We start from the raw sequence: 11,499 nt of genomic DNA, 5'->3' as shown, positions 1-11,499 counted from the left end.
ACTTAACTTGGAAACAATCCATGTTCACAAGAATGTACCATATGTATCTGTTACTGTCTCTGTACTCCATAACTTATCGCCAGACACAATACAGAATGATAGTCATGTCCCAATGTACAGTTGAATATAAACTTCGATACAATTCTTTACAATACAACTCGCGCTGTTGGACCTGAAGCAAGACGGGAAGAGTCGAGCAGAGCGGCACTGCGCATTGACGAAACTACTCTTCCAGAGGCGGCGGCGTATGGAAACTCTTGAGGGCCTGTCTACGCTGGCGTTTCTCATTTGTTGCTGCGTCAGACAGCCACGTCCTTACTTGTGGTTCCGCTGTGAGGTACCAAATTTGACCGAGCGAGGTGGCGCAGTGGTTAGCACACTGGACTCGCATTCGGGAGGACGACGGTTCAATCCCGCGTCCGGCCATCCTGATTTAGGTTTTCCGTGATTTCCCTAAATCACTCCAGGCAAATGCCGGGATGGTTCCTCGGAAAGGGCACGGCCGACTTCCTTCCCCGTCCATCCCTAATCCGGTGAGACCGATGACCTCGCAGTTTGGTCTCTTCCCCCAAAACAACCAACCAACCAACCAACCAAATTTGACATGAGACCCTGTTCTTCGCATGACACCACAGGGGTAACATCGACGTAGACGAAAATATAAAATTTTATCCAGAAATAAAAATTTCCCAATGTTTTACGAATACGCCTTGTATTACACGTAGTCTAATATTACACGTAGTCTAATGCAGACCAGTCATCAACTTCTTCGTTCATTCGAACATCACAAGTGGAGACAACAGAAATAATAGTCAGTTTCTATGTTGTTTTCCTTTATTTTTCAGTTTTTAAGAGCGATCGACAAGTTAGAGTAGAGAAATAAAAGAAAAACGGTAAATATTGCGAGAGAAAAACAACTTAATGGAACCAGAATTTTATGTTTAGTGTAATGTAAAGATGGAAATCAGGACCGCACAGCAAATGGTTCAAATGGCTCCAATCACTATGGGACTTAACATCTGAGGTCGTCAGTCCCTTATACTTAGAACTACTTAATCCTAACTAAGCTAAGGACAACACACACATCCATGCCCGAGGCAGGATTCGAACCAGCGACCGTAGCAGGCGCGTGGTTCCGGACTGAAGCGCCGCACATGCAGCCAGTAACATGAACAGGAAGGAATAATTACCAACCGGTGATGTTCGTCCTAGTAAAATTCTTGTTCAACCAGCTCTCATGGTTGAAAGACGCAAATCAAATGTTGATGTAATAAACCAAGTGGAATCGGAAAAGTGAACTTTTTTTTACAGTCCTCCAACCGGGTTTCTATTTTCAAGAAAGATAATAAACTCAAATCTGCTAGAATAGCGGATCACTCCGTCAACACAACACTCGCAAAACATAGTGCAGTGACTATTGGAGGGTTTTCATCTCTTCGGCTTTCAAGGAGCGGCTGCCAGACCAGATTACTATTGGTACACGTCCAGCTTTGTTTGTGAATGAACTGCGAAAATGTGATTACATTTCAGCATAGGCAATCAGGCTGTGTAGCAGAAACGACTGTTTACGCAAATTCAGCATGTTGTTTTATTTCGCCGAACAATTTTTTGTGTGGGTTTATTTACTCACTCGCATTAATGCCTGCCTGCGAAACGTAATGAAATTCACGAATGTACACAACACAGTATTTACTCTGTCAACAAGGATGTAACGTAATGTGCTACTTTTAACGAATTAACTCTATAAACAGCTACGAATAAAAACAACTTATAATCCGGCTATTTTTTTAAGTTTTTTCAGTCATTTTTGTTAACCACACGTGTTTGTGACGTCTACGATTTTTAATTGTTTATGTTAATTTCTCTCCATGCTGCATATGACAACCATAGTGAATCAGTTCTTAGGAATTGAGTTATTTGCTTAATCTAACATAGTTTTTTTCCGATCCGTGCGGCATATGATCAAAGCAGTGTCTTAGCATGATTTTCAGATAAGCAGAAAGAACATGCACTATCCGGACGTTTTCAGGTGTTTCATGTTTTATGGTCCACCGGACAGATGACCGTTGGCATGCACGCCCCTGCAACAATCGTCGGAAGGGTCCAGACAGGAGGAGGGAGCGTTAGGGGTTGGGGAATGCTTTCGTGGCCTGGCATTCCCAGAGTGATCTCGTTATTCTGGAAGTCACAGTGGATCAACACACGTATGCATCCATTCTTGAGAACCATGTCTACTGCTACAAGCAGTCTGTTTTTTCCTCGACATGATGGCATCTGCTCGCAGGACTATGCAACATGTCACACACCTCACAGTGTTGAAGGAGCACCAGGCTGAGTTTGCCGTACCCCCTGAGCACCAAACACGCAGAATTGAAACCCAATGGAACCTGGGCACCAAACACACAGAATTTAAACATAATGGAAAATGTTTCAGACTCTCTAGACTGGGCTGTTCGCGCCACATATCCTCAACCGAGAAATCTAGTGCAGTTGGCCACAGCGCTGGAGTCGGCATGGCTCCATACGTCTGCTGGTACCTTCCAGAACGTCAGTCACTCTCTTCCTGCACGTCTGCCCTGCGGAAGGTAGCTATTCAGACTTTTGACAGGAGGTCACATTAAGGTGACGGGACTGTGTAATTATGATTGCTGTGGCGTCTGTTGACTACTACTGTGGTATCTGTTGACCATTGTTAAGCCTTGAGTATTCCAGGATAATACTACATTGGCTGGAGCACGCACAGGGAAAGAATAACAACAGATAAAAGTAAGGAAGATTAAAGTCCCATCAACAGCGAGGTCCTTAGGACGGCACACAAGCTTGGATTTCGAAAGAATAGGGAAGGAAAGAAAATCTGCAGTGCCCTTTTCACTGGAGCCATCCCGGCATCCAACTGGAGCAATTTAGGGAAATCACAGCATACCAAAACATAGATGGCCGGACACGGATTGTACCCATCGTCCAGCCAGATGTAAGTCCAGTGTGCCAATCAGTCAGGGCACCACCTCTCTCGATGACAGGGAGAACACTTGGCGAGGCACTTCAGTCTAGTTGAAGAAGAACAAATGGCGCCGAGAGTGCTATTCTGTTTGGAGGTTCGGATGAGTCAAGGTGTGTTAAAAGCCGCTGCTGCCTCGTTGCGGTAGCCTTGCCAGTGTCTGCCACTGCCTCCTTTCCACACGATGCTGCTGACGGCATCGAAGGGCATCCCAGGGGGCCGTGATTCACCGCACCCACAGATCGGCAGTCCCGGGCACCACTTCTTAGTCAGCTCGCCGCCTACCTGCCACTGCATGGTGAGCTTTGAGCCTCCGAATGGCCTTCAGCAGCAGTCCTCTTCCAATGCAAGCGTCGTCCCGCTGTAGACCACAACTTTTAATCTCGTGTAACACGTCTCTCTAACGTTACACACTGCAGAATTTTGCTCTCTGGTCTTCCAGACAGTATTCGTTTTATTAATTTCTTGTAATATGGGTCCATAGCTTCAATAAATTTTTTAAAATGAAGTCGTTTCGCTTTCAGCTGTTAGTGTTTTACATTGCGATTGTGATTCCGGCTTTATTCCATTTTCAAGCATATAGAAGCCATAATAGAACCTAATGAGAACAATGTAAAGTGGGAATAGCAGTAAATACAACCAGTTTTGTAGTTTGTTAACATTCATAAATTTTGACATCTAGATTTACGTTAGACAGAGATAACTTCGTAATACGTACGTCAAAGAACAGACAGAGTAGCCGATAATTTTCATAAAACTAATGTACGAATCGGATTCTGCACGAGCAACAAAGTCGGAGCAATAGTAAGACGCACCACCCACATAACAGAACTGTTTACGCAATCAGGAATGTATAAAGTGAAATGTCGTGAATGGAAAGTTTCAATGTGGGGCAAACAGCTAGAAGTGTTTCCACCAGATTCAGTGAACTACTTTTGCCGGCCGGGATGGCCGAGCTGTTCTAGGCGCTACAGTCTGAAACCGCGCGACCGTTACGGTCGCAGGTTCGAATCCTGCCTCGGGCACGGGTGTGTGTGATGTCCTTAGGTTAGTTAGGTTTGAGTAGTTCTAAGTTCTAGGGGACTGATGACCTCAGATGTTAAGTCCGATAGTGCTCAGAGCCATTTGAACCATTTTTTTAACTACTTTTAATTTAATTCAAGGACAATATTCTCCTCATGCCGAGCGTCGCAAAATCGAATCGTACCAAAGCAACTCCAGTAAATGGAAAGTTAATTATTTTTCAGTGCCAGTGACGGTATATGTAAAATCCATACGAAGTTACCAACGATTCTGACGTGTGCTTCGCAGGCCGGAGTGGCCGAGCGGTTCTAGGCGCTACAGTCTGGAACCGCGCGACCGCTACGGTCGCAGGTTCGAATCTTGCATCGGGCATGGATGTGTGTGGTGTCCTTAGGTTAGTTAGGTTTAAGTAGTTCTAAGTTCTAGGGGACTGATGACCTCAGAAGTTAAGTCCCATAGTGTTCAGAGCCATTTGATCCATTTGACGTGTGCTTCCGTCTCCCGAATGTTTCGGATAATTCTAGAGAGACTTGCTATTTACGCATTTGTTCACGATGCGCATACACGAGAAATTGGCGTCACTATTTGGAAAAACGCATCTAGGTAGAGAGGTACGTTCGGTTCTGAAAATTATTTGCTTGTTCAGTAGAATCTGTGATGTGACGCAAATCACACGTTGATGTAATAAACCAACTGCAAGCGCCAGTGAATTCGGAAATAATGTTTGCGTAAAGTACGCATCATCTTGCGTTTGAGTACCTTTGTGGACGAATGCAAGAGGGGAAATCAAGTGAAGTAAAATAAATATTTCCGTTGATTTTTATCCCCAGAATGCTTCAGTTGCCAATTGTATTCATTATCGATGTATATGTATCTCAATTTATTACAAGGTTCCTAAACCTTAACGGTGGTTTATCTGATTACATTTCAGTTCTATCGTGATGTGGAAATTCCAATGAATTGCTAAAACTCTCAAGTTCTTTTTTTTTTTTTTTTTTTTTTTTTAAATTAGCGATGGATTCCCGAGGTCTTATGCTTCTCGAAGTACAAGTGGAAATTTCTAAACTCGTGTACCATCTGCGGAGAGGGACTGTGAAAATTTCATAATTCTCTGTAATAAACAAAATGATCTACTCGTATTCAAATCCAGAAGATCAGAGGCACTCTTCAAGTAGGGAAAACACGTGACAGCCAGTATAGATTCAGAGATACTGCACAAGAAGCGTCAGGCTTTCGGATCCCTCTACTGGAATTGACACAGTAGATCATTGGCCTCATATTGCAGACACAAGGCGCAGGTGTAAAAGACCAAACTGTAATTGACGAACAGTATTAATGTGTAGTAAGTGTAACATTCATCTGTGCCTAAACAAGAGAATAAACTATTTCCGAGAATTTCGTAAATGAGGTTGTACTGTATTACATGTAATTATTTCAAATGTGTGCCACTACGTATTTTTCATTTTTAATGATGTAAATCCTATTTATCGTCAAAATATCAAATAAGAAGGTTTTCTGAAGTAAGTGTTGTAAATATTCGAGTCCCTAATGCCTGTTGTCGCAAATATGCGACATACCCCATTATACTATAAGGCGCGTCAAGAAGCTTCCGTTTGAGGGTTTTGCTACAACCTATATGCAACATAGGGCAACTCTGATTCGGATTAGGGTAGCATTCGAGTCTTTACGATGTGCATGCGGTATTTTGAATCCCGCCTGGAAGGTGGCGCGTGGGTCTGCTCCGGTGATCCGTAAAGTAGGCCGAATGAAGGAAGCGAGTAGGAGCAGGTGAGGTAAAGCACTTCGGTACACAAGTAAAGTTAAAAAGGTTTACTATAGTCCAAAACAACGTACACAACTGAGTACGTAACTTGGTACAGATGAGCACGTAGGCGCGAGGTCTTAGACCCGTCGTAACTGATACAAAGTCTCTATACCAAGCTAAGCTGAGCGATGTTTCCCGGCCGTCTGCACTTGATGAAATGGGCTGAAAGTAGAGCGACTATCGTTGAGCTCCACAGCGTCTGCTAGAGGGCGCTGTGGTCGGCGTAGTTCGCCTGCTCTCGTAGTGCCAACCTGCGAGCAAGCACCTATGCTGCGGCATCGGAACTATCGATATCACACGGTAAATTCGGAAACGTAAACTATGGTGACGTATTACCAAATGCGTCGAAATAGGACCATCGTGCTGTTATTTTGTTCATGGGTGCCGGAGGAGAAACACCGGTAGACATCCATCAGGGAATGAAGAATATCTATGGAAGAGCATGTCTGTCGTAAGCCATCATTGTGTAATGGGGTGCCAAGTGGTGCCGCTGCTTCATGATGACGCACGCCCCTGCATCACACTTGTCGCAAAGCAGAAATTAGGCTATTTCATGAGGAACACACCCGAATACCCATCCTATAGTCCTGATCCTCCTAATGCGATGATCAGACCTTCGGTTCCTTAACGAAAGCCTTGAAGGGTCGACGATTTCTGTCAGATGAGGCTGTTTAGCAGGCAATTACGGATTTCTTGACTCAGCAGGATACCGTGTTTTACCAAACTGGTATCTCCAACTGTTGCGTCGATGCTCACGGCGATTGTGCTTCACAGGCATATCGACTGTGGACTGAACGACCTTTCTGATCGCGCCTTACATATTACTCTGTTATTATTGTATTTGACCTTATGTGCTCTATAATACTTCATTACTGGTTACACATGTATTTTTTATTTTTTTCTCAAGTAGATATTTATTTTGGTACTAAGGGGATGTGCCCGAGGCAAAAATATGAATCCTTGGGTGTGTGAGTGAGTAAATATTTGCGTCAACACGAAATAAACACGATGGCATGCACAATATATACGGTGTACATAGTCAATGCCGCCTAAGACTTCTCCTGTTTCGCATTTTATCAGTGCGTCGTGCATGCATTAAGGTGGTGGTCGCTGACTGACCGTACCATCTGGCGGGCAGCACAGGCGCTGGTGGGATCAGCTGTTCTCCACGAGGCTACTTCTCGCCGTGTCTATCGGCGTGTTTGTTTGGAGAAAGTCGTGCAAATCGCGGAGTCCCATACATTTCCCAAATGTTACCTGCTACGACGGTCCATCAGATTTTCCGTAGCGCGAATTTCTCAGAGTCTTTAATAATGCGTTCCCAAAACCTTGTTGTGGGAAAAACGGTTTTTTAATCGTACTCCACTGAATGTCTGGTGGAGATACATTGTTCGTCAGTAGCAGATTTGGTTTGTTCCATGCACAGAATACATACAGCATTCTGTTTAGCTGCGAGACGGGGAAATATCTTCGTCAGCCTTTGATGGCTCACCTCAGTGTGACCAGCAGGTGCTCAACAAAAATAACGTGAAGTGAACGACGACCAGCTGCAAGCCTCAAACTACTTTGGACGATATTTATCTTTCTCAGTCAGTCAGACATTCAGCTGTAAGGGTTTTTTCACACTCTTTTTACCTCATGCATAATTAAAAAAAAAAAAATGGCCAAGCACGAGTAAGATTCGCGTTCTGAAAGTTGTGTACTAATTTAATTATGCATATAATTAGTTCATCCAACTGAGGAATAGAGAATCTCAATGATTTTTGACTGTTACCGTTATTGATACTGGTAAGACATTGATACTAGGAATTCCAACACTTACGAGAATATCTTAAGTTTAAACTTTGTGTATAATTTCCCATTTACTATTGTAATTCCTGAGAGAAAGGTATGTTAACAGACACGTAGACATCCAGGCGTATAACAAGTGACAAGAAATATGTTTTTCGTGTGTAAAAGCTACAAATTAACAACTTTTTGACTTTCCCCTTAGCTTTATTAAGAAACCGAGCTTTTCGTCAAATTTAACGATTCTCGGTCAACAGGAAGTATTCTATAGGTTTTGATGAGTGAGTTTCCGAGTATCAAAATGCGATACAAATAGCCTTATTGTTTGGCTGCATTGATTTAGAAGCTCAAATTTTTTCAGCGCCAAGAGACCATGGACCTTAGAAACTGACAATAATTTCAACTTCATACGGAAATCAGTTCCTGATAAAAAAAATGGTCTCAACAGTCAGACACACAGACAGACAGACAGGCAATGAAACGATCCCTGTAAGGGTGCCGTTTTCGTCGATTAAGGTACGGAACCCTAAAAAACAGTAAAATATAAAATAGAATTAGAATTTTAAGAGAATCAATTTTGTTCAAAATTTTGGAAACATTATAGAATGTCAGCGACTGTTCTTTGTGTTCGAATAAAAGTGTCAGTGGAAACAGCAACTTGTTTTCTTCCCACTGCTGGTGACTGGTCTCTGTTATCACAGCCATCACTAAAACATAATTAATTATCATTTTTGTTTTGTATCATTGTAATGTCTTAAAGATTTCAGATACAAGTTTGCCTTTCTTCAAGCTATCACGCTACATAAGACGTTTAATAGTATTACCTTGTATGTTCCCATAGGGATATTCCCCGAGGCTGGTTTCTTCCATTTTTCCCACGCTTCAGATGAATAATAACGTAAGGAAGTGGCGCACTGAAGCAATTAATGTTCTTTTCGTAGTTGCGTGCCGATCTCACTGAGTGGGTACGTCAGTTAACGTTCCGGCCAAAGAAACGTCTGATTCCTGCCCCGAGTTTTGTAGGGAGCTGAAATGTCTGCAGTATTGCGAACAGTAACCTCATTGATACAAATGAAGTTCATTCGAACTGGCTTTATTTCAAATAAACGAAGATGATAACGGAAAATAAAATGCAAAAACGAATGGGCCTGGCGTGGAGCAGCAGCAGCAAATACTTTGAAATCAGAATTGATGGCAATGAGGCTTAATGCATTTTCTGTGTACTTTGAGAAAAGTACTTCAGTGTTTACCCTTTGCAAAACGTCTCTTTGCATTTGTTTCATGCGCCCACATTTCTATGTGTGCTAAGCGCACGAGTACCCCACAGATTGCTTCTCTTCTCATAACTTGTCAATTTCGATCATTTACTTATGTCTCCTAGAATAACACTTGTTCTATTCTAAGTCTACAATGTGTGTTAAGCTATGGACAGCTACTTTTATCAGCAGCGGTTTAAATTAATACTGTAAAAATTTGTTTTTATAATCTGCTGATCTAAGTGAAACTGATAGAGAATATTTGTGTTTCATAATGACTTTAAACACAGGAACTTTTTTATTTTGGATCTACAATGTCATTCAGCCAGCAAACAAAAGGCGAAAAACTCAATCTGTTGGAGTCCCAGGGAATCTACAAAGATTTAGCCCACAGTCTTGATTTAATCCTATACGACCAAATGCAGCTTAAAATTTCTGCTCTTCTAAACATCACATGATCCTCGCAGTTTTCCATTACTTCACACACTGTTTGTTCTTTCATATTCCTCCGTTTTCCTGTATTCATTTATTTCTTTTTATTTTATTGCAATTCTTTATGTACTCCATGTATTCTGTTTTTAACGACTATTAATTCTTTTTTTAATTGGTTTCTCTATCATTTTAGATGTTTAATAACTGTTGCAGTAATCTCTTCATGTATTAATTTTATGTGGTTTCTTTATTTGATGTAAACTGTCATACAGGCACTGTTTTCGAATATAGTATTAATTTTTTTCGCTGTTTGCCCCCTTCATATTTATTTATTGTTCGACTTTTCGCCTTTAAATTGTATTACTACCATACTGTCAAAGATAACATTCTCTGTGTGTTTGTGCCTCAGTCTAGATGTGTAACATCTATTCCAACGTCGTTTACAAAAATCGGAACTTCATTGGCGGCGGACTTAAGTTAAAATCTGATAATAAACTTGTAAGCGGAAAACGGGTTAACTCAATAAATGAATGCTGTAGAACATAAGCTATATAGAAATTTTCATTTACTAAAATGCGTTGAAATAAATTACACTGAAACTATATTGAAAATTTAATGTGCTTTAATGTATTTTTATTTTATTTTAATTTATTGGCGTTTTGCTTAAACGTTATGATGTGTTTTGGCTGTGTATGTACAACGAACATCAACAAATTAAAATAAAACGAAAATACGTTGAAACAAACAAAATTTCCCACCGCCCTGTAGACTCTCTGCAGTCAAAATATTATGATACTGGTTATCCTAATTGATACCAGGCTATGAGGATGAGTCTTATGTTTTTCAGATCGGTCCTGTGCGTAATAAAACGTTATCCTAACATAATGCCTCTACCCATTTAATTTATATTCTTCAATGTAGTGTCATAATGGAGCACGACATTGTATATTTATGATGATATTATTTTGACAATTTACTTTTGCTTTCATGTGTGTTGCCTTCGAGGAGATATTTATCATGAAGTAATTTCAGGTTAGGAGATTGAGCAAGAAAAAGCATACAAAGTTGCAGTTTAGATTTTTCCAGTTTGGTCAGTGCAGTCATTACACTATATCATTAGATTCTTTGTTTCGTGTTCAAGATGATCTTCAGCCAATCTAAACACTAGAAAGCTATTTCACTGCCGACTCTTCCACCAATCTCAAATCATGGAACAGTCACTGTTGCATGCTACAGTGTGTGTAGTTAAGTTAAATGTCTGAAGCTAGTGCATATAAAAGGATTGGGCTTAGTGAAACACGGTGTCAGAATGTATATCTGGAGGTCCGTACTGATTGCCATCTTTGTATTATCTGCTTTTGCCCCTTTTTTGTCACCATTTTTCTGTACAGTCTCTTCCGAATGAGACTTCCTCCTTCTTGTCTTCTCGACAGACATCTTCCAGACATTTCTAAATAATTCACAGTCGTACACGTGTCCTTATTTGGGAAATAGGATAAATGATTGAGGTCTACAGTGAACGTCTTCCAGAAGAGGCACTCCCTTGCTAAGCTCTCAGAAACAGTATTATATTCCTTAAAGTCTGTTAACATACGCTGTATACACAATTGTTGTCTTAAGGCAGGGACCGGGATACTTTTTCTGTGACCTTTCTGTGGAACAGTTGCTGTCGTACTGAGGTTTCCACAGTGTCGGTTACTGACTTAGTAATTTTGTACGGTGGTTTAGATTATCCTCTTTGCTCATAGGTCACCGTTCCATGAATGTTCTTTTGAATTGAATTCCTGACAACCTCACCTCATAGAATGAGATTTTCACTCTGCATCGGAGTGTGCGCTGGTATGAAACTTCCTGGCCGATTAAAACTGTGTGCCGGACCGAGACTCGAACTCGGGACCAGTCCCGAGTTCGAGTCTCGGTCCGGCACACAGTGTTAATCTGCCAGGAAGTTTCAACCTCACCTCATCTCACCCAGTCAAATGCCGCTTAACACGCTGGAATCGTTTTACATTCAATCTTTGTTCTTGTATTTTTGATTTCTCTACCAGTTTTATCACTTTTTTGGCTATTTATTTCATTAGGGTCACAATTACTTTTGATTTGGAGGTAACAGTTTGAATCCTGGTGGTGGAAGACATTTCCACGGCCAACATTTCGCCAGCAAAGCTGCCAAAGAG

This window comes from Schistocerca americana, chromosome 6, assembly GCF_021461395.2.
Source record: "Schistocerca americana isolate TAMUIC-IGC-003095 chromosome 6, iqSchAmer2.1, whole genome shotgun sequence".
NCBI lineage: Eukaryota > Metazoa > Arthropoda > Insecta > Orthoptera > Acrididae > Schistocerca > Schistocerca americana.
The sequence above is the reverse complement of the archived record's forward strand: the minus strand, read 5'-3'. Positions refer to the sequence as shown.